Raw genomic sequence first — 23,342 nt, forward strand, 5'->3', positions numbered from 1 at the left:
CGACCCCATCACAAACTCCACCACATCGTGTGGAGTGCTTGGTTGTACACACAGGCTCAACAAAGCAGCAAATCTTCGGTTTTGTCCCTGAAAACTTCCCTCCACATCTGACAGTTTATTTTGGCAAGGTTACTGACTAGCTAGTGCTCTTTTGCCCTTCAACGTTTTCAAACATTCAATACTTCAGGGGAAACTCTGCATGCTGCCAGCATCTGAGGACCATGCCTCTGAAACAGCAAACACTGCTCAGGCTCTTTCAACATTATTTTGCAGCATTACGTTGCCTCAGCCTTCTGATCCATGGGGTATATGTGTGAAAGAGGGCTTGGAATGAAATCCTTGGTCTCTCAACCCATACTGAACTGCAATTATAGTACCTGCATTTTTTTAAATACCACAAGTCGCAACATTTCTAGAGGAGAAATAATCAAGGCAAGGACAGCGTGATGTTCAAAGTGCTTCCCTGGGTTTTCTCAGAAAAGATGAACATATATATCCCCATTTATAAACCAAGAAACAGCAATAGAACTAAAACATTTCCTCAACTTAGTCCAGAGAAGAGATGAGGCTACAGATGCAGTCCCCCACCTCTGACAGCCTGCACGTGCATTAGAAAGACAACTATGCAGTTCTCCCCACAGTGTCCCTTCCTCCCTCTATTTCTGGAGGAAAATTTCTATTTTATGGAAACACGAGAGTTTCAAGAGAAACCAACACCTATCTACGTGTTCCCTGCCTGCCCAACTTCAGATGAGACTGCAACAGAGAACTTATGCAGAACTGCACGGGGAGGAGAGTTAAAAGCAGATTTGGAGGAGAAAGTTTATATAAATCATAGGAGGAGCTCCGTCATTACGTGTTTAGGCCTAGTGTCATGTTTAGGGAACTGGGATGAAGTAACATTGTAAGAGCAGACCAGACATCTTGCACGCAACTTCTTTTCCATGTGAGGAGCATCCCTATCCAGCTTCTCCTCCAACTGCAGCTGTAGGAATGCAAAATCCCCATAGCATCCCCTGGCAGTACAAAGGCTGCCCCCCATTAACACCACCCAGCCATTACAATTAAGGATACTACAATGAGCACCGGCAGAATTAATGCGGATTACATTCCTGATGAACTCCTGGGGTTCTTATTCCAGAAGAAGAAAGCCTCATCTCAATTTAAATTAACCCACTTGTAGAACCACCTCACTGCAGGCGAAAGGCATCCACTCGGGGAGTTAAACACAAAGAGCTATCCTGGGATAACTTCCTCTGTAGATAAACAAATTAATTCCCTTTATGTTTCCACACAGACAAGCTTGTGTGGTCCCTCTGCTACAAACATCATCCTTCAATGTTTCCTCTTTTGTGTCATGGCAAACTAGGCTGTAAATACTTTGAGCAAATACCCTCTGCCTTTCCTGCATGCCATGAAATTAACTGGTGATACAGAAATAAAAGCCATATTGGTAGTGTCACACAAACCCTGTTACTCTTACGGCTGACATCTATTAATCCCTTTCATGTTTGTTTGTCATAGACACATCTTTGAACAAAATCAGTCATGAAAAGCGTGCAGACTTTTGGACTACAGAGTGACTGATGCAACCCTTCAGCTCAGACTCTGTTGCAGAATGGCAAAACAATTTTGGTTGGGAGCATACTTGGAAGGTCTCCACAGTTCAACCTCCTGCTCAGAGGGCAGCTATCTATCTAGATCAGGTTGTTCCAGGCGTTTTACAGCTAAACTTTAACCAACTCTGCTGGGCAGTGTGAAATACTTTTTACCCTCTTATATCTATCTAGTTTTGCCTTGCCGCAAGTCGCAGGTCTTGCTTCTCCCTGTTTTGCTGTGCACCTCTGAGCAGAGTCTCTCCAGCCACCAGTTAGGTGGTTACGGGAGCACTGGGACCCTGTTCCCTGACTGGGTGAAGGCAGCTCCCTCGGCCCCGGGGGCACCGCCTGCTCCAGCCCCCACCAGGCTCCTTCCAGCCTGTCAGCGTCTGCTACAGGGGGAAGGAGGGAGCTGGACGCCGTACTCCAGATGTGGCTTCACAAGCGCCAAAACGAGGGAAATAATCACTTCCTTCGACCTGCTGGCTCTGCTCTTGCTAATGCAATCCAGTATCCATTAGCCTTTATTGTTCATGCTCATACAAGAGCGTAAACCTATTTAGCCAACTGCCTTCATGTTTGAGCCGCTTCTAGCAGACAGCTATTTATTCTTTATTTTCTTAAAAGCTACCCAAAATTTGAGGATGGATTTTTCAAAAAGAGAACAATACACATGTATGAAAGCAGCAGCGAAAGGACTGGACTCCATGAACAGAAAGTGAGTTTTGGCATGATCCCACGCCGTTAGCAGCTGGAGTGAATTTTGTTGCGATACCATTAAAAACAGCTTGAGTGCTCGTCACCCATTTAAAAGCAGAGCTTAATTTTATTTCTAAATCCTCTTCTGAAACATGGAAAGAGTTTGAAGCCCCAAACACTGGCATTTTTTGATAGGCACATTCAGCTGTTTCGGGATGGAAAAGTCACTTGAAACAGAAGCAGCACAAGCTAGTGGTTAAAGGAGTAAAGGAGCATGCCAGAAAATGAGCAGATTCATGCTTACAGTTACAAGTTACCTGTGCCTTATCTTCCTCTTCTGTAAATGCAGCTGAGAATTTCCCCACGAGTGATAAAGACCAACTCAATGCTGCCTGTAAAGCACTTTGTTCTCTCTGGATGTATGGAGCAACAATATGTAGAATCACATAATCTGCAAGATGTATTTTTATTATTAAGTGATAAGGTTACACGTGATTTTGGGCATTCACTGGCTTTATGATTAAAAATGGGTCTGCACCACAGAGCACTGCCATACTACGTATCTCTCTTCTGATGACATCTTTCATAGTGAAATAACACATTTTAATACCATTACCTGATTAAAAATATATGTGTATATGAAAATTATCAAAGAAGCTGTGAGAGCTTTACTGTGGTATGCCAAAGAAAGCAGGGCAGAAGGTGAGCCTCAGATTGGCAGGGTTAGGACTGAGCCCACATCCCACACCCAGTCTGATATAAATCACCTCTGATTTAAACAACTGCCTCTTGAGTCAGTCACCTCTTAGTCTTAGTAATTGTTCATTGACACCTTGTAACTACTTCAAAGGACAAGTGAAAACATGTCTTCAGGATACTCTGACCTTCTCCGCTTACCTGGCAGTGACAGCACTACACAAAAAGGCGATTACGTTTGTGATTTATTTGTAATACCTGTCACGTAACAGGTAGAGGGTGAGAAAAGTCCTTGGTGTTTGCACATAGAATGACTACATCAGCCCTGTAAAACTTTCCAAGTTTGTTCACACACCTAAGGAGAAAGACCAAGTGACCAAGATACTGAAGGATCTCTGACTACCACTTAATCTGGTGATCACAAGGAATCAGTAATACCACTGGTGTTAGTAATGTATACCCAAACAGGGCTCAAGTGGTTTTACTGCTCTGCCCAGATACCTTGCTCAGACGAACCTTCGTGCCTTCAGTGATCTGTGTAATGCCACCCCGAGTTTCTCCAGCACTGCTCCACCTCAGAATCACTCTGCCTTGTGCTGCCATTGTATGTTTTCTTCCAGCTTTTTAGACATCTCTGCCTTTCCTTTTCCATTTCATGTACAAAACATTTTTGAGACCATCATTGTACCTTGCCATTTAAGCTCTTCTTAAAATTCAGCTGATGTGTTTACAATAGCTAGTTAAAATAGTATGTTAAAAACAAAAGCCTCATGCTACTATTCTGACCATTCTACAATAGGCATTATTATAAATAAAAAAACAACCAACCGAGACATGAGCTTGAACAAAGGCTAGTTAACACCTGAGGGCAACGAGTGTTTTCCTTCCTTCAGAAATCATCTAGCACAGCACAAACGGCCCTGCAAGAGCACAGAGATATCTGCACATACAATGAAATACTAACACTTCTGGCACTTGGACTTTGCAAATCCTGCTCTCACAGACAGAAACTTAAAGAAAAAAAGCCAGGTTACAAAAAGTCCACTGTACACATCAACAGAAAAAGATTTTGCAACACAGCATGTGCATTTGTTGTTTTTTCGCCATGATTTAACAGATGTTTGTTATTTGCAACTTTCATGAGTGAAGGAGGCGGCTGAGAAGTGGTAGGATTTGAGAGGGGATGTTCAAGTATTTGAAATTCCTTTCAAGCAACAGGGCAGAATCGTTCTTTTTAAGGTAGTAACAAGGCAGAGGGCACTAACTACTAAATTCCTGCAACAGTGGTCTGTCTTCACCTTACTCATGCAAAAAAGCAAGATGGGTTTTGAGCTCCACAGGGAATTGCCTGGGGCATTAGCATTTGAAGCTTGCAAGGTTAAATCCAAGTCTAAAGGGGCTCTTCACATCTCACGGAAAAAAGTTTGGGGCCTCTTCCATTAAAAGCTTTTTGAAAAGTCTGTAGGCAAAGAAAAAGAAACCGGCATCTTGCACTTTTCAGATCTGAAAAAAAAAAAAAAAGACACTAATAAAAAAAATAATTACACAAACTTACTATAATTACTTAACTTCCATTGCCTGGGCCGTTTATTAAAATTGTGAGAGAGGGAGCGGGGATTGAGAATTTCTGCGTGATGGGTAGAGTCACATCAGTTTAAGGACCTTACTGAAGATCAGTATTTTTTGCCAGACCAGAGAAGAGAGGGCTTTTACAGACAGCCAGGACACAATCAGAAAAGATACATACTTGGAAAGTATCAGAATATAAATTTTAGAGAAGTTTCTTTGCCAAATACTGACTCAGATCTTGTGTGGGAGCATTTCCGTATTTCTTTTAAATGAAAAGGCAGGGAAATGCAGATGAAAAAGTAAAATTAATACAAGAGGTTAAACCGGGGAGCTCACAGCTGATGACTTCATGGGCTATCTTGTGTAATTCCGAGCACGTCCGCAGGAAGAGCCAGGAGGAGCAGCAAAACATGTTTTAGTCCTGGCAGTAACTAAGTGGTTAATTTCTTCCATTCAAGAGCTGAAAAATCTGCCAAAGCAGAAGACCAGGCCTAAGAGATCAAATTACACATGAGGAGGGGGTGGAAGGGGAGAAGAAGAAAAGAAAACAAGTATTACTGAACCACTGCTGCATTAGACCCAGCAGGGATTAGGAGGAACAAGGAGCAGGGAGGTTTAACCACCACTGCCTCTGCCGCAGCCTGGGGCCTGCTGGCACCCACGTCCCGTCCTTCACCTTCTGGGAGGACCCACGTCCCGTCCTTCACCTTCTGGGAGGACCCACGTCCCGTCCTTCACCTTCTGGGAGGACCCACGTCCCGTCCTTCACCTTCTGGGAGGACCCACGTCCCGTCCTTCACCTTCTGGGAGGACCCACGTCCCGTCCTTCACCTTCTGGGAGGACCCACGTCCCGTCCTTCACCTTCTGGGAGGACCCACGTCCCGTCCTTCACCTTCTGGGAGGACCCACGTCCCGTCCTTCACCTTCTGGGAGGACCCACGTCCCGTCCTTCACCTTCTGGGAGGACCCACGTCCCGTCCTTCACCTTCTGGGAGGACCCACGTCCCGTCCTTCACCTTCTGGGAGGACCCACGTCCCGTCCTTCACCTTCTGGGAGGACCCACGTCCCGTCCTTCACCTTCTGGGAGGACCCACCTGTACTGAGCACCTTCACTCTGGCCAACATGAAAAACCTTTTTGCATCAGCTATTGAATTAACAGTACTGGAACAGTAGAAACTTCCTTCTTCCACTTGCTCTCTCCACCCAGCCTATGCAGTCGTGCTGCATTTTCCATCCCAAGAGGGGAGTTCAACTTGGGGCACAGCTCTGTGAAGGTGTCCAGCATGCTTGCTGTTGCCACAGATATAGGAATCACCAAAGTACTTGAAAAGCAAAGGAAAAAAAAAAAAAATCATGCATAGCAGACACAAATAATAATCCATCAGTAAACAACTAACCCATGAAACCTGGTAGCAATTCAACCCCTTTGCCTTGAAGTTGATCATGCAAAGGAGGTCTCACAGCAGTACTAACATTTTCACAGCTCTTTCAGGGCAAGTGAGGGCTCCCTACCCAGCCATACACTGCTCCGCTAGTCCTTGCTTACCTAAACTGTTTCAGCATTGAATTCAGCAAAGATTACAATCATTTTCTGAAATGTAGAAAATTTCAAGTAACACACAGCAACAGGAGACTAAGATAAATTCAACTGCAAATTGAATTGAACTGCAAATCCTAAACAGTTATGGTTTTGAACATTATCAATATTGATGGACAGAAACCTTTACAAGATCACAGCATACACATTTCCTGACACTGTAATGAATGTCTGTCTTTTTCATTAAAAAAAAAAAAACAAAACCCAAACCCCAAAAAACATCAGTGCCTTACAATCAGGAATTCTCTAATTCATCCACAGGGAAGTACATATTATTTTGAGAAAGTATAAGCCCTTTGTAACTATGTAAATGAAAAAGCATCTATACAAGTATAAAAGATGCTATATAAAAACACCTACAATCACTTGATTTGAACGACAGTATTTATCCACTCTCAGTATCTACTCTCAGCCTCCCTCAGATATGCAGGTGAAGTGCCTGGTGCTCCGCAGCACTAATTGCTTATTATTCCAAGTGTAAGAAATTAAATATACGCTCCCAGAAAGGAAAAGCTTCCAGTTAATTAGAACTGCCTGCAGCAATGGTTCCCTCATAACTGTTCAGCATTTTATTTTGTTGTCAGGACACAATATAAGAAGTTTTAAGAGTCCTGCTGGGACTATGACGTAAAGGCAGCACCAGTATTTTCTCTTGTGAAGACTGGGGCCGACAGGCAGAAACTTCAGACAGAAATAAACTATTTCACTGTGAAGAAAGGCAAATGTAAAAATGTATATATACACACCTCAGTCCTGGTCCAGCTGGAGCAAGGATGCAGAAAGACATATCCATTTTCCTCATGCACTGCTGAGCATAAATGGATGCAGTTCAAGTGCTAGACCTAATGCTAAACTTTCACAAGGATTGAAAACACTGTTTTTTTCAATTCTTAAAAACACACTGAAAGAAGCATTTTAACTTTTTTGGAACAGCTAGGAAACATTCCCTCTAGGTTGCACCATTAAGACAAAGCAAAAGTCTGGTGCTGAATTCATCAGGGACAAAAGTTCTTAAATTAAATCCTTTCAGGATGAGTTTCCTTGGTATGCTTAGAGTATAATGCTTGTTGTATCTGCATTTAGATTTAGAAAACGGCACGAGACTGTGGAATACCTCCATGTTCTCTGGCTTTCCAGGCAAAAGGCAAGATAAAGGAAGGTGTAAGAAATAAATCAGTGTTACTGATTTCCAGTAACCCCAAACTGCCTCTCCATGTATTTTGTGAAATCCATGTATTTTGTGAAATCCAAAGTTCCTTTCTATTCATTCCCTCTCTACACTACCTGCCCATCATTAATCAGAGCCATTCACAGAGCAGATATGTTACATGTGGTCTGAGGTTTACAGCTGTTGGCGTGAATAAAGATTGTAGATTCTGTCTGCCCACATACCAGACAGAAAATAAAGAAAAGTGCGGAAGCATAAATGAATAGCAACAGCCGATACCCTATAAGCTATCCGACCCTGCTCTACACTGGCCTGATAGGTGCCACATCTTTCATTTCAGGCTCAGCTGAGTCACTTCTCTGTTCACAGGGAGAAAAATAGATTTTGAAGACCTGCACAAATGATTAAATACAAAGTAAAATACCTGATGCTGCCCTCAAAATTTGCACAATGGATCACGAGGGCAGGATGCAGAAAAATGCTACAGGCAAACATCTTAGTTGAGAAGAGATGACACTGACATGAAGTGAGCATCCTCAGCCACTTAACTCATCTAAATCCAGAGTGTCTCGATCCCACATTTCCCATCTTCTCCCTTTTGCTGGCACCAGTGTTGACACAACTGTGTGGCAACCCAGTTCAAGAATGTGAAGACTCTCCTCACTACATGTGCATACAAATAACAGTGCTGATATCATGAAAGGGCCAGAAGAGCTGTTTCTTAATTCAAAATATTGAGAAAATCATCTGTACTGGCAAGTACTGAGTTGTATGGACAGTTTAATCTTACCAACCTTTCCCACTGAAAGATCTACAATCAAATCCAAAAGAAAGAAATGTAAATGTAGGAGTGGACCAGACATAGATGCATTTCATCATTAATCATTCAGAGACCATCAAACGGACCTCAGAGTCATTCCCCACTGGGAGACTTGCTTCCACCTGAAATGGAAGTATTTCAGCCAGTCTCGAGTAACTGGCTGTGCTCCAGTCTGGATCTAGGGAAGGCAATGCCTCAAATTCCTAGAAAGCTGACATATACCCAGATATGCAACAGTGCTGCAATAAAGCCAACACTCTCTGAAAATACAGCTTTGCAAGAAACCCTTTCTTGGGTAGGAAGTTCCTCTGTAGCTCCTCTATAAGCCTCTCCTGATTCTGGAGGTGTTCCACGAAGTCCCAAGTAGAAGGTACCACCACCCCCCTGTAATTAAATTCACAGCTTGTCCTATTCGTGATCCAACTCCAGTCCATACTGGTCTCATGTCAGTGATGGATCAGCTAAACGTCATGTTATTTCTACAGATTGAGAGTCTCTGATACAATCTCTTATTTTATTTTTCTTGCTCTTACTTTCTCTGTGAAGGAAAAGTCATGCAATGCTCTCAGTAAAAATAAACAATATTAAACGCTTTCTGAAATGTTGGATCTCTCTTCCAGCATGTTGCAAGAAGAATGGAAAATACCACATGCTGCCCAGGTAGGATACAATGGACGCTTCTTCATTTGACTTTACTAGATGGTACCCAATATAAAAATTTGGGTTTACCTGGATAATACCTGAAATGTAGTGCAGAAAGCCCAGATTTAATTTCACTAGTCCATGGTGTATTCAGGGCTCCCTGTGCAAGTACCTCTGTCTGCCCAGCCAAGTTAGATACGTTCTATCAAGTTATTACAAGAATAAAGACTAAAGCCTACAAAATAAGCGAACAAACAAAAGCAGCCTAGAACACGTACCACTAAAGGAGAAGGCATGCTCTGGCTTGAACCAACAAGAGGCGGGAAAACCCAGAGCGAAAGCCAACTGGTTTTTGTTAGGCCACACGTCCAGATTTCCTCCCTTCTCTTGATTCAGCTCAGTCTTTGCAAGTCTCATGCCTGGAATGTGGCCAGAGGATTTTCACAGGGTGAAAGAGCTGCTGTGTTCCCCCAATCCCTCCCCCCAACATGCACTGCAGTTAGAGTGCCAGGAGAACCTATTTTTAAATTAATCTCAAAGCAGAGGAAGGTTTGGAGAAGCATGACTAGAAATCTCCAGCAGCTCTGGAGTCAAGGCAGGGATGAAGCCAATGCATCACTTCATATTGCATGGGTAACAGAAGATACTGAAGAGGTAAAGCAAAAAGAATTTTAAGCCATGTAACATACCATTTATAAGATCAAGAAAAAGCACAGAGGAAAAACTCCACAGACTATGCGATCTCTCATTTTTGAATTGTACCTGAGCTGTTATATACAGGATGTCACAAGGTCATTGAAAGGATTAGCAGTTATTGTTTTTGAAAGAGCTGATAATAGCTTGGTTCACTTTTGCTTACACTGTCAACCCCTCAAATGGTGTCTGGATTTTATGATGAAAACCATTTTAGGAAAAAAAATAAAGGGAGAATTAACCATTCAGCTTAATCATTTGCTCTAGGAGTAGACGTCACAGTTTTATTTCTAACTCTCCTTTAGACTTCTCCTGTAATTGTAGATAAACCAATTACCTGACTTTACCCCCATTTTTTCCAAGCATAAAAGGTTTTCATGCCACCCGGCTTCTGGACAAGCTAACTACAAATCAGATCCCAGCCTGGAGATCCACTGCTAGAAGGTACTATGCGAATGTAAAATTTCAGTAACACACCCGAAACACCAACTTCCAGTCTATAAAACACATTTCTCATATACTTTGAGGGCACTTGCATTCTTTCCATCAAGTGGAGCTGCCTTGCAGTAGCATGGCTATGGCTAAAGGCAGGATATAAAGACTCCTGATGTTGAACTTGATGCAGACTTTTCACAACTCACCCAGGGTGTGTTCAGTATCAACAACACATCCTGCACAATCTGTGAAAAGCCTGCGCATGCAGAAATTCTAAGAGAGATGAAAAGGAGCTAGATCCAAGGATAACAGACAATTTCCCCCCACACACCCCAAAACACTTCATCTGTATCCAAGAGAAAAAGGAGGTTTCCATGTGTCAGAGCACCAACAAGCCTATCCCATGGGGGAAAACCAGGGGAAAGCAGGTATCTCAGATGACAAGCTGTTCCACAGAAATGTGCTTGGGATTCCCTGAGGTCTCTAACACAGACGGAGCAATAACAGAAATGTAGTGAGCTCTACAACCTAATGACAAAAGTGCTCCAAACTACTTCAGTCTTGAAAAGCTGCGAGGAGTCAACAAAGTTCCAGTACCTTGACTGGAAAATACATAGGCTTCCACAAATGCCTGTTAACACCCATTACTGCCCTTTTCTGAATGTGACCTCTTCAAGCTTCTTTTAATATCTTAAGAAAAAGCAAACATGAACAGCAACGAGGAACAGCCTATTCTGAAACCACTTCCAGGAACAGGGATTTTTTAAACAAAATACATTAAGTGAAACCATCTGTATTAAGGGTCAAACACCATCCGAGGCTGAATGTGCAAAAATAGCCATTTTACAAAATTTGGGAAATTATCCTTTTCTTGGTTTTAATATGACTAATCAGTGGCATGGAGGTGTTAGCAAGGGGGTAAGCTTCAGTAAGGAATTAACTCCGCAGCTCCAGAGCCTACAGTGCCTGGAAAACATTCCTATTAGTCTTGGTGCTACCGTCTCCAGCATGCTTAGAGGCAAGTTTTCTCAATCCCATTCACTGAGCATCCTACTACCAAGCAACGTGCAATTCAGAGCGGGGGGTTAGGCAATCATCCCTGGCTGGCGCCCCGCAGGAGGGGTCCTCCCTAGCTCTGCGTCAGTCCCCGGTGCCAGACAGTCAGTTGATCTGAATCACAAGGGATGCTGCTTTCACAAGACTTGCTGGCAAAAGATAGGTGACAGAAGAGGTTTGGGGAAGGAAAAAAGGCAATTTAAAGTTACAGAGTGATCAAAGATGTGTTTTAACCTTTTTCAGCATGGGAAGCTAGGGCTGGACTTCAGGAGGATTCAAGGACGGCTGGCCATTGCTAAGGATAATAAATATTAAGCTAAAATATTCAATATATATATGAAGCCTGCAGACAGGCACCTTCTAAGAGACTGACACACTGTACTGTTTCAAATATATGTTGATCCTTTCCCATCTCAAAGGATTCATACAAGTTTCATCCAATTTATCCGAAATCTAACTTTAATCAGAGCAGCATGGAAACCACAGTGCCTGAAAGCAAAATGAACAGCAGCAGATCTTGAACACTGAGCTCTTCATGTATTTATTTAGATAATGTAAATTGTGAACTTCTATCACTGTACAAAGAGGGAAACTGCCATGGAGGGGAGCCTGCCCTGAGAGATCCTGCTCACTGCAACAGAGGGAGAACAACTACATCTGAGTATGGTCTTAGTCACCTGCTGTGGATTTGATAACATCCAATTAACTGCAGAAATATTTCCGTATGTATCACTAGTGAAGTCAGACTGCAATCAAATATTGCAGCTGCAAAGGCAAAAAAATCATTAATCACTTTTTCTGGAAACCAAGCAGAGGGTGACGATGGAAGGGAAAATTACGATTCATTTATTTTCGGCAAAACTGCCAGCAAGAAGGCTCAAAGAATACCAATGTTTAAATTTTTTTTAATTAACATTTACATGCTAACATGTATATGCCTGGCAGCTTTTTAAGCAGACAAATATTTAATGGATCTAACATAAATGCAAATGTCAGCTATCAAAAGTGAAATTGCACAGCTATGATGTAATGAAATAGCTTTGCTTTATGGGAATGAGGTCACAGGTTTGAAATATGGCCTTAGGTGTAAAAAAAAAAATCTTTCACAGAAGTTGCAAAATTAATGCAATTACTTGCCTAAGTCTAAAATTTTATAGATATTTAAATTCAACTCTAAAGATATAAATGAGTCATCAATTTGCATAAGCATTGCTAGGGACCATATCACTCTTCAATCAAAACGAACTAATGAAACTTTCATGGTCTGAACATAATAGCAAGAGAGTTAAAGCTAAACTCTAACACTGAAGTGCATGCACATTCCAGCCACAAAACATTTTTATATTCCTGATAATAAAGTGTCAGAATAGCCTATACAGATAGAAGAACACATAGAAGTATACAACCCAATGGAAGAACACTCAAGGAATGGGCAGAGAATGAGCAAATACAGGGGAACTGAAGGCCCAGCAAAAAAATCCCACTGGCACTCATCCAGGCAATCCATGGTTTGAAATGAGCTAACCACAGAGACACAGCAGCAGACCTGGGGAACTAGAAGATTTTTGATTTAGCTTTGCAGAGCAGGATGAAGCCAGGCTGACAGGACAGACAGGAACATGCGTTCAAAACACTTCAGCACCCTGTTAAGTAACGCCGCTACTGAGCCACCCCAGGAGGACTCCTGAGGGCGCCCAGAGACTGAGCTGCCCTGCTCAAAAAACCTGAACAAACAGGAAAAGCCAGGTTTTCTCATTTTTCATCATTCTTGGCTCTCCAGAAACTGGCTCTTTTCTTTTCAGAAAAGTCACTCTGGAGGATCACCTTACCCGTAAGGGACAGCAAGCTTTGATGCATCTTACTCTGTTGTGCTCAGATAAAAATCAACGAAGTTCAGCACCTGAAGTTGCACTACAAGTGCTCTGTCCCGGCAGGGTAAAGCCTACCCGGAGGGGAGATTTGTCAGGGCTTTTTGTTATGTTCTGCTACCTCTGCTGGGAGGAACAGCTTCAGTCTGTTGGCCTTGTAAATGAGGACAGCAAACTCTCAATCCTGAAGCAAAAATAATAGTGATTCAATAGGGAATATAGGAAGCACAAGCCTTTATTAACTTCCCTATCATGCCACTGTATGGATGCTTTTTCCCTCCAGAAATATATAGAATCATAGAATGGTTTGGGTTGAAAGGGACCTTAAAGATCACCCAGTTCCAACCCCTCTGCCACAGGCAGGGCCACCTTCCACTAGCCCAGGTTGCCCAAAGCTCCGTCCAACCTGGCCTTGCACCCTTCCAGGGAGGGGGCAGCTACAGCTGCTCTGGGCAACCTGTGCCAGGGCCTCACCCCCCTCACAGGGAAGAATTTCTTCCTTACATCTAATCTACATCTACCCTTTTTCAGTTTACAACCGTTCCCCCCTGTTCTATCCCTACACCCCCTGATCAAGAGCCCCTCCCCCCTTTCCTGTAGCCCCTTTCAGTCTCGGTCTCCCCGGAGCCTTCTCTTCTCCAGCTGAACACCCCCAACTCTCTCAGCGTGTCCTCACAGGGGGGGCTCCAGCCCCCCAAGCATCTTTGTGGCCTCCTCTGGACCCGCTCGAGCAGGTCCATGTCCTTCTGATGTTGGTGCCCCCAGAGCACTGCAGGGGGGTCTCCCGAGAGCGGAGCAGAGGGGGAGAATCCCCTCCCTCGCCCTGCTGCCCACACTTCTCCTGATGCAGCCCAGGACACAGTTGGCTTTCTGGGCTGTGAACGCACGTTGCTGGCTCACAGTCAGTTTTCCATCCACTACTACCCCCAAGTCCTCTGCAAGGATGCTCTCAATCCACTCATCACCCAGCCTGTGTTTGTGCTTGGGATTGCTTTAACCCATGTGTATATGATAGATCAATTCATCTGTGGTTTTGATGTGCTCAAATACTACAGTGATTAGCATCACAGAAAGTTTTCAAGTAAAACAACCAATACACCACAGTATCACAACAGACCTCGGCTATTTCACCTGTGATAGGAACTGAAAGCATTTCAAGAAGAGCACATCTCATCCCTGAAACAACCTCCTGTAAATCAACACATGGTTGGAAGGAAGGAGGTATCCCATATCCACTTCGTGTAGCTGTGGGTGGCTGTGACAAGAAAGAGCAGCAGCCATTAACAGTAAACCTCCCCATGGTGGTGGCACCAGCAATTGCTTCCAAGATCCCCTACAACCCGCCCAGGATCCTGGCATGTGCTTGCAGACCACATGGTGGTTCCTTAACAGGACCTTGTCTTCCCAGGATAGATGAAATGGCCAAGAGCAATCCCAACACAGCTGCACTGCAGCAGTAGCATAGCTTGTGACACCGTAGAAACCATCCCAAATCCGAAGGCGGTTGAAAACGTTGAGGAAAAGGCTGAGCGGGGGGCCAAACCAAGAGGCTGCCCCCCCTTCCTTCCTGTCCCTCCCAATAAGTTATTCATTAACATACCAAAACACACGTATCAATGAAGAATTCATGGAGATTCCCTGAATACCAAAATACTGAGTATAATGGCAAGCAGAACTAGCTTAACACCCTCTTCCAGTTCCACACCCTGCCCCGGGTGGATCACTCTTATAAAGCTCCACTTGTATTTACAGCAGCAAAGCCCTTACTGAACCCCTTCATCACCAATGCCTTCAACAAATGTAGACCATCTCTAAACGGAGCAGCGGCCACAAATGCTGTATCTTTAAATCCGTTCCCATTTCATTTTCCAAGTTTCTGTTTGAGCCGTTACAGCTCCCTCAGGACTCCACTGACTCACTGCATTTTCTGGATGACGCAAGCACACTCTTCTGCACAGCTTCAAAACAGGCTCCAAACATTTCCAGTCAGAAACTGGCCACCAAAGAACCACATAAATCAGGTGTTCTTCCTGAGCAGGCATCACCCCCCTGAAGCAGGGAGCAAACTTGTTCTGTCTTTATTGGAAATGTATTAATCACTGGCACTTCTGCTCCTCAGGAATACTTCTAGGAAAGCTTCAGTTTCCACTCTGAAATCCGGTGGAAAACAGTTTGCTCCTGACTAAACACCTACAAGAGTGGGCCCACCACTTCCTCCAACACACCCAGCTCAGCCCCTTCTCCCTGTTGATTTGTGGTTCTAGCTCTGTTGCTGAGTGTTGATGCAGACCGCTGCTCTCAAGCTGCACCCTTTCAAAGCACTCTTCAAATTTAAAATCCCTCCCAATTTCTCCACACTGGTTCCCAGTTTCTCAATTCTACCTGCCAGCAAGGGCAGGTAAAGAAAGAGATAATCAGTTCCAGAAAGAACGTTTAGGGAACACTCAAACAGGCTGAGCACTTGTGCCAGTGGGTGGACTCTATGAAGATACCTGAAGCCACCACAGGCACAGATGCATACAAAAAACACTGGCATGTGTACAATAAATATGTGTACATACAAAAAATTGGGGAAAGCATCTTCCATGACTCAATACTGAGCTCTGTATCTCTTCCTTCTGAATCTCTTCACTCAGCTCTCCATGCCCCCCCAATCACTGCAAGTCAGCAAACAGACCTTTTATGTACATTTTTTTCATACAGGAATGGTAACAAAAGCAAAATAAACACCAGGCTTCTGACTTATGTTTGCTGCTTGATAGCAAAGGCAGCTGAAAAATTTTGGTTTCTCCTTGTAGCTTTCAGCTTTTATCCACTCTGAAAGATTTCACTGTGATAAGAGAACTGGAAATGACATAAAAATGTAAAACTGAATAATGAAGTGGAGAAAAAAATTCAAAAAGATGAGAGTGTCTTGTTTTATCATCTACACTAACATCAATAACACACATCTTGGGAAAAAGGCATCCTCGCTAGAGAGCCTGCTTATTCCCTTCAAGCCAAGTTAAGTAAGATAAATGTCTAAGACAAACCTGTTCACACTTCACTCTCTACAGCGTGCAACACGCTGGCAAAATCTTTTGCTAGCAGAGGGATCCTGCTATCGGCTTGCAGGCTCAATGCAGGCAGTCACAGTGAAGGCAGCATCGCCAGACTTACACCTAGGTTGGCAAGGGATGTACAGGCAGCATCTAGCATTCATTTCTCACATTGCAGAGTAACACAAACGGTGTTGTCACAGACACTGCAGTATCTGTGACCAAGACTATGGAGCAGACAGGCAGCTTGAAGCCACCAGGAGAAGAGCAGGCAGCAAGCAGGCAAAAGGACTGGGGCACATATATGTTAAAAAACGCAGGATGGCTTCAGACAGTTACGTTAACTGAAAGTTCAGCAACCAGTGCCCTAGCTCCATTCCTACCTCAAAATGATGAATATTTGCAAAATTAGCTTTAATCCGTATTTTCAGTCATTCAAAAAAAAAAGCACAAACAGCTTAACATTCTCTGTATAGACATTGGGAGTTTTATATTGAACCATATGTGAAAAAGGTATCTAGAGTGTAAGTATAGTCAAACAACTTCATTTAGATTTAGATTTTTTTAATTGGTATTTGCAGGATCTTGGAACGACAGAGAACCGAGAATCCTGCCAATTCATGACAAAAAGAGCAGATTTTCAAAAGAGATAAATACATTCAGTTTTAAACTGTGAACTGGAAACTGTATACACGGCATGCTTTTTCTCACAATCAAATTACTGCATATTTATCACATTTCTACAGCTAACTAGATTTCTCTTTCTAAATTTTTGTGTCTCCTGGTTCACTCTTAAAGCAACAGAGAAAAGAAATGAGCCACAAAGATAGAACTCTGATGCAGGATTAATGTATTGGTATAGGAAATTGGCCAGCTTTATACTGCTTGAAAGCTTGTTTCTTCCAATCAGGCAGGATTTACAGCCCATGAAGCAAGGACGCACTAAGGACAGCGATTAGAAAAGTGTCAGGAATTGTGATTCAGAGCGGTGAATCACCACCAGCTCTCCTGGGGGGTGGGATTTGGGATAAGCATACCCAACTGTAGCCCTACGCAAGATTACACAACCCCGGGCAGCAAGCACAGCCATCAGAATCATTTACTTGGAGAGAAAACTCAGGTCCTCGTTCCCAATCCTCTCTCCACAGCACGGCACAAGGCGTCTGCTGCTCTTGCTGGGTTGTTTCCACTTGCATCTTGAGGTTTCGGTTGCCCAGAAGCCCACACACCAGCACAGCCCCACTGCCAAGCACGTGATAGAGCCCTGGCATGGAAGTCGTACTTGATCTTCTCAAGAGCTGTTTGTTATTCAACAGCCACAGATTGGCCAACTTTACTCTAACTTCACACGGGAAGAATGGCAGTGGCATGCTTTACTCCACTCTTCCCATTTCAGACATTACCTTTATAGAGCACAGACTTTATGCTTGCCCAACAGTTTTATCTCTAGCAAAAGCACATCCCGAGCTCAGACATCACAGTGGGCCAAATAATTTGTAACGCTTTCAGAAAGTGCATTTTGATCCACAGGAAACTCAAATAAGATGTGTTTTTATTAGGGTCCTTTGAATCATGAATGTGCAAACAGGGAGAGAAATTCTGCAGCCCATATTTCAAGACGGACGATGGCTTTTTGCTCAAGTAGAAACTGTGGAATTTGGCCTGCGGTGCTTTACCCAAGAAGCCATCCGATCTCATGACTAAGTGCATGCAAAACGATGGGGGTGGTGGGGAGGAAGAGACACGCAGGAAGATGGAGCTCTTATAGTAAACATCTGAGCTGTCTGGAATAAAGGCTGTGCTATTAAAATGAAGCCGCTGCTGGTTTTCCAGTATCTTTTCCTCTGTTTATCTCAGTTGCCATGGCTCTCACTTGAATCATCTGAACAAATTACATACACATGTCCCAGGCCACATTATTTCCACTCACTCCACAACTCCAGATCGACTTTCACTCACCTGGCAGCCGCTTGTGCCAAACAACGTCATCACGGCTAGCGATGGAGCGCTGCTTCATGGACACCGCTGATTAGAAACTGATGTCAATTATTTCAAAACAGCTTATTAATATTTCAGGAAATGCAGAAAAGAGGAAGAACACAGAAAAAAATGGCATAGTGTTATCCTTCATGACCTGGGTTCCAAGAGGGTTGAGCCTCCAGTGTTGACATGACCAAGGGCTTTTTCAGGTCAGCTGGCGCAGACCAGCTTTGAGCTGCAGAAGCCGCTCCCCTGCTCCTCCAGTGTATGAGACTGAAAGGAATGGAATCAAAATTCAGCTCCTTCGCACTTCAAGCCATCTAAACAATCCAACATACTGTCCTCTGGCTGTGGTCACTTTGTGCCAAGTGTCCCAAACTAATGACTTACACAATCTAAAGTTCGATACCAGCCTACTGAAAGAGGGTCAGACTGTGCCCTTGGTGCTGCTAATCCACAGCTCTCAGAAATATACTTTATTGTGTTGGAAGCTCTGAGCTCAACAAGATAACTCTGAAGCATCCTACACCTTCAATAACAAAGGTCTGTTTTCTGACTATTTCTCTCTGCATCAGAAGATTTACAGAAGGGAACTGTGCCCTGTCTTAAATGAAAAGCCAACCTATATCACTGGTGCCATGTCAAAATTGGGAATAGGGAGGATTTCTGCCCCACTTCCCCCTTCTGTCCTCTCCATACTATTCAGAATCAGAAGCCGAGAGCTGACGCTGTCTGAAAGCAGCACTGCAGACAGTATCCTTTGCCCAGCCAGAGGATATACTGCTGCTAGAGACATAAAGATGGCTTAGAGAGACTGCTGTCCTCCAGTGTCAGAGACAAGCAGGCATGCACCCCATGAGGAGAGGCTGATGTATCTCAAGTTGTATAAAGCAAGCATCCCTCAGTTTGTGTTGGGAATGACCTTTTGTCTGGAACTGAGCAAGGGGGAAACATAAGGGGATTGCTCTTGCTGTTTGCAGAAGCAGGAGAAATCATCTCCTGCTCACCTGCCATTCAGCCCTCAGCTAAGTGAGAAATCTTGCTCAACCAGCCAGCGGTGTGCAGGCACCTGCACTCCCCTGGCACAGAGGAGGTCTCACGAAGCTGAAAATGGAAAATAATTGTCTATAACAACAATGTTCTCACCCTGGGAATTTAAGAAACAAGCGAAATCCAGCAAGGAAACTGCCACTGTGACATCTATGTTTTAATTAAAAGCTTGTAGGTGAGCAGCAGGCCCTACCTCAGAATCTCTCTGTTGCCTTCAACAACCCCATTAACCTGGTTTATTCTAGAGGAAACTCTAGTCTTTATCAGGTGTTCTTTGTCTTTCTTATAATCCTGCGATATAGCTGCAAATTAAAAAGAAAAAAAAAAAAGAAAAAAGAAAAACCACTAAAAGCAATAGTGCTTTGACTTTACTGTGTGGCACCACAATTCTGCACTGAACAGAACATAACACAAATTATCTCACTTTGTAGCACACCAGATTTCAGAAACCCAGTAAGCTGATCCCAAATTTTTGAGATTACTGATTTTCCCCAGGACTATATCTGCTAGAAGGGTTCTCCTGGCACCAGCATCACAAAATCTACTAAAATAGCTCAATACTAGATGATATACTAGGTTCATGACTGTTTCAACAGCCAAAGTGTTGCCATACAGAAGCACAAAAAAGAGCAAACTGCTAATTTTTTATTTTATTCTCCTCCTCTGATATTCTGGGAGAATTTTATCAGAGTTGAATGGAAAGAGAAGAAAAAATACAGTGGAATGAAAGGGTTAAACATGTGATTAAACAGAAGGAAGGTGGAAAATAAATATGTGCAATTTTGGTGGCCAAAATAAATCCCAGCACAAACAGACATGATGGCAGTCCTTTTCAAAATACAAGCCCCTCAAAGCAAAGGATATATTGCAAGACACATTTGTGAGTTTACAGTGATTCATTCAAACATTTGCACCAGCTTTCCCTGATCACTGAAGATAAATACAAAAAAGACTTACAAAGTGGGACCTCAGCACTTCCACAACTCCGACAGCAATTACCATCACAGTAATTGTACCTACGGCCCTTTGTTAGGAACTGTATTTGAAACCTAGATAATGGCCACCACACAAGTTTTCAACAAAAAAAAGCTTAATCATTTTTTATTCTTTAACCTTAAAGTGTACAGAGAATACAGTTTCTGAGCACTACCAGGAAACTCAAACCAGGCTGTGAAAAGATTTCAAAGTTTAAGTAAGGACCTGTGTGCCTGGCCCACCAGAAGAGGGGAGAAAGGGAGATGAGGGTGTGGGAAGGGAACAGAAAGGTGGAAAGATTGCAGAAAGCCTGACCAGGAGGGCAAGCACTGCCCAAGTCCTGCCCTGCAGAGACATATCTATACCTTCCTCACCAAAAAAATTAACAGCCCCAGATCTGTCTGCCACATGGAAGAAGCAGCTGTCTGGGGCTGTGTGACATGCTGTACAAAGACATGAGAAATGGAGAGCGACTGCTTTCAGTCTCTCCGCACACCCATCCCTCAGCTCCCTGGCAGGCTCTTCTCTCCACAGTGCAAGACGTAAAGCTTCCCCAAACACTCATTACTTTTTGGCCTTCCACTTCAGGAAGATACGCCGTGGTTAATCCAGCACGACAAATATGCTGTACTGACTAGCTCTTACTGGGCAGGAAGGCTGACAGATGAGTTTTCCCTGCTTCTCCCTCTATTCCTGGATTAAATTTGGCTGCAAGTTATTAGCTATGGACCAGCTAGCACATGGACAGAAAGACACCACCCAGGAAACCTTCCTAAAATATTTCCTTCACTTGAAAATAATAAAAAAAGTCAGCTAAGAAATTCACTGCCTAGAACAAATTAGCAAAAACCTCACTGGCACCTGGATTGCGCCTTTGTATGCATCTACTGAGGGATGAGAAAGGTGGCCTGACTGGCCTTTAAGAGGCTGCTCACAAGGTGTGAACATGTGGGTTTGTGTCACCCCTGCTCCAGCAATGGAGACCTATTTACTGGGTTTGCTCCCCAAAAGTCCTGCCAACACATGGTGTTCCAGGTAGTGATTTAATGGGAACTGATAACGTGAAATTTAGAGCAAATTAGCATCAGAGAACTGGATATCTACACCTCCACACACAAATAAATACTTATACACCAGTACTTATACTGAGATATGCTGTGGAGAAGCAGAAGCTAGTCAGTCAAGTTCAAACCTTCATTTCACTGGTGATGGTTTTATTTTGAAAGACTGTCACCAAGTGGCAGAGCTACGAACCGCTGTGCTGGCTGGGGTCAGCGGGCCACGCTGCGGCTTATGGAGAGTAAAGCCACAAATACACCATCAGCTGAAGTGACACGACCAAAAAACCCACTGTCCTGAGACAGCCTGTGCACCTAAACACACTGATGGAAATGTCAGGATAGATCATGCAGCAAAACCAAAATAAGCCATGAAAAAAAATCATCTCAGAAGGAAACTTCAAATACTGTGAAGTTTGTTCTTTCAGTATAAAAACTGATAAACTCAGTTTCTGATCCTTTCCTTTGAAGCACGAAAATCATTAACAACAAAGTCTAACAATAGTGTTTCATATGAAAGAGCCACCTTGGGGGCTAAATAGAGGCACACAGGAGAGGCCAATAAAGGATGCAGCTTGTTTAAAACAAAAAGAAGGAAAGACACAGTCTCCCACTTTAATCTACAACTTGAATCAAAATCCAATGGTTTATACCTGACATGAAGTGATACAAGTTATTTTTAACTATTATACTTAGTGTCTTCCCAAAGCACTAAAAAAGGCCGTTTTTAAGAATACCTACATCTACACAAATCAGGCTTTTTGAGAACTCATCTATTGATCCAGGTGGAGCCTGTCTGGCTAAGCTGTCAGTGCCGTTTGCTAACATCATGCCCACTGGGACAGGAGGCTCCTCAGCTGCATCAGGCACAGCACCATCCACGTAGGAAGTACAGGATCAGTTTGTTCCATCCGACACCTGTAAATCGCCATCTGCAATACAACAGCAGCCAGGCTGCGCTTTTTGTTATTCCTGCCAAGCAAAAAGCCAGAGTTTCTCTTTTAAATTGTTTATAGTCTTAATTCACTGAAGTTGTTGACTTCTCTACACATAATTGAAAGTGAGTGAGGAGAGGCAAGGGCAATTCCAGGAATCACTAATATTTACAACAGCAACAACCAATCTTTGCAGGTCGTTGCTGGATATAGACCAGCAGAGCACACTGATGGAGCACGTAATACCCAAGTACTCTCTGGACAACTGGCTGTCAATGCTTTAGAAAGAGCTTTGATATACCATAGCTAAAGCCAGATCAGCTCCCTGGGTCTAAACTTTCAGCAAATGAAGCTTATGGAGATCATTTAGGCTACCTGTGCCTGCTTTCCTGTGAGATACTTACCTTCAGATTATTTGTTTGGGGAGTAAACCAAGTTAGTTTACATGACAGTTTCTTTGCAGTCTCATTATGAAGAAATCCATAACAGTGTTAAAGATCTGGGAAGATTTTCAAGAGTAAATGGTAAACAGTGACTTTCTTGCAAGCCTCCTAGTATATAGCTGATGTTTGTTTAGGCTTGCTATAGGGTTTTCTCTTCAATCAGTGAAGTTTCTTGTCTCTGAGAAATTACAGAAATTTGACAGATTTCCATCTTCTGCTGCAGGCTGGAAGACCCTGCTGCAGTCAGTCTGGATGACTGGGGATGGATGTTCACTGGTTGCCTGGAGGAGAGGGGACCCAGGCAGCCCACAAAGGATTTGCACTGAACAATGCAAAGCAAAGACGGTGCCACATTTCTCCTACAACTGACAGTCTAGTTAGAAACGGTGTCACTTGAGAGAGAGGAAAACATCAAATATGCAAACCGGAGCCTCTACGCTTCTGCTGTAGCTGCACAACACAATTTGAAAAAAACAATCTGCTACGCTGCGGCATGTTACCTATTACAGCACTGACATTCCCCCAGCCCAGCCCCGCAGGGACAGGAGCAGCTGGCGCAGCTCCCACCACAGGCTGCCCCTTGGCTGCCACCAGCAGCCCAGCTAGCCGGCACAAACGTGGGGTACACGCTACCCTGGCCATGCATGTACCCCCAAACCCGCTCTCAGGGGCACCGACGTGGACAGGGACATCTGTGGTGTTAGGAGGTCATGCACAGAGAAACTTGACTCATCCTACACACCCATGAAACAGTGAGACGACGATAATTTCACTGCTCAATAATTGCTCTACTCTAGATTACAATAATGATGCAAAAGAAACAGCCGCCAGCCACTCCTTGAAATAACCAATCATTTCCACCATCCTACTTGTCTCTCTCTCAAAAAAAAATCCCTTTGCCATAGCAAACTGATCTGGAAGCTTTACAGCTCCTGGAGGAAATCTTGCATCACGCCTAGAGACCTTTAGAAAAGCACTGGCAGCAAAATAAATTATTTACAGCACTATTTCTGACAATA

General features: G+C 43.5%; 1 protein-coding gene across 1 annotated transcript in view; it reads right to left on the minus strand.

Moving 5' to 3' along the window:
- The window catches only part of ABL1 (ABL proto-oncogene 1, non-receptor tyrosine kinase), an 83,542-nt gene that overhangs the window by 35,452 nt on the left and 24,748 nt on the right, over positions 1–23,342 (minus strand). The window lies entirely within an intron of this gene.

This window comes from Athene noctua, chromosome 20, assembly GCF_965140245.1.
Source record: "Athene noctua chromosome 20, bAthNoc1.hap1.1, whole genome shotgun sequence".
Classification (NCBI taxonomy): Eukaryota; Metazoa; Chordata; class Aves; order Strigiformes; family Strigidae; genus Athene; species Athene noctua.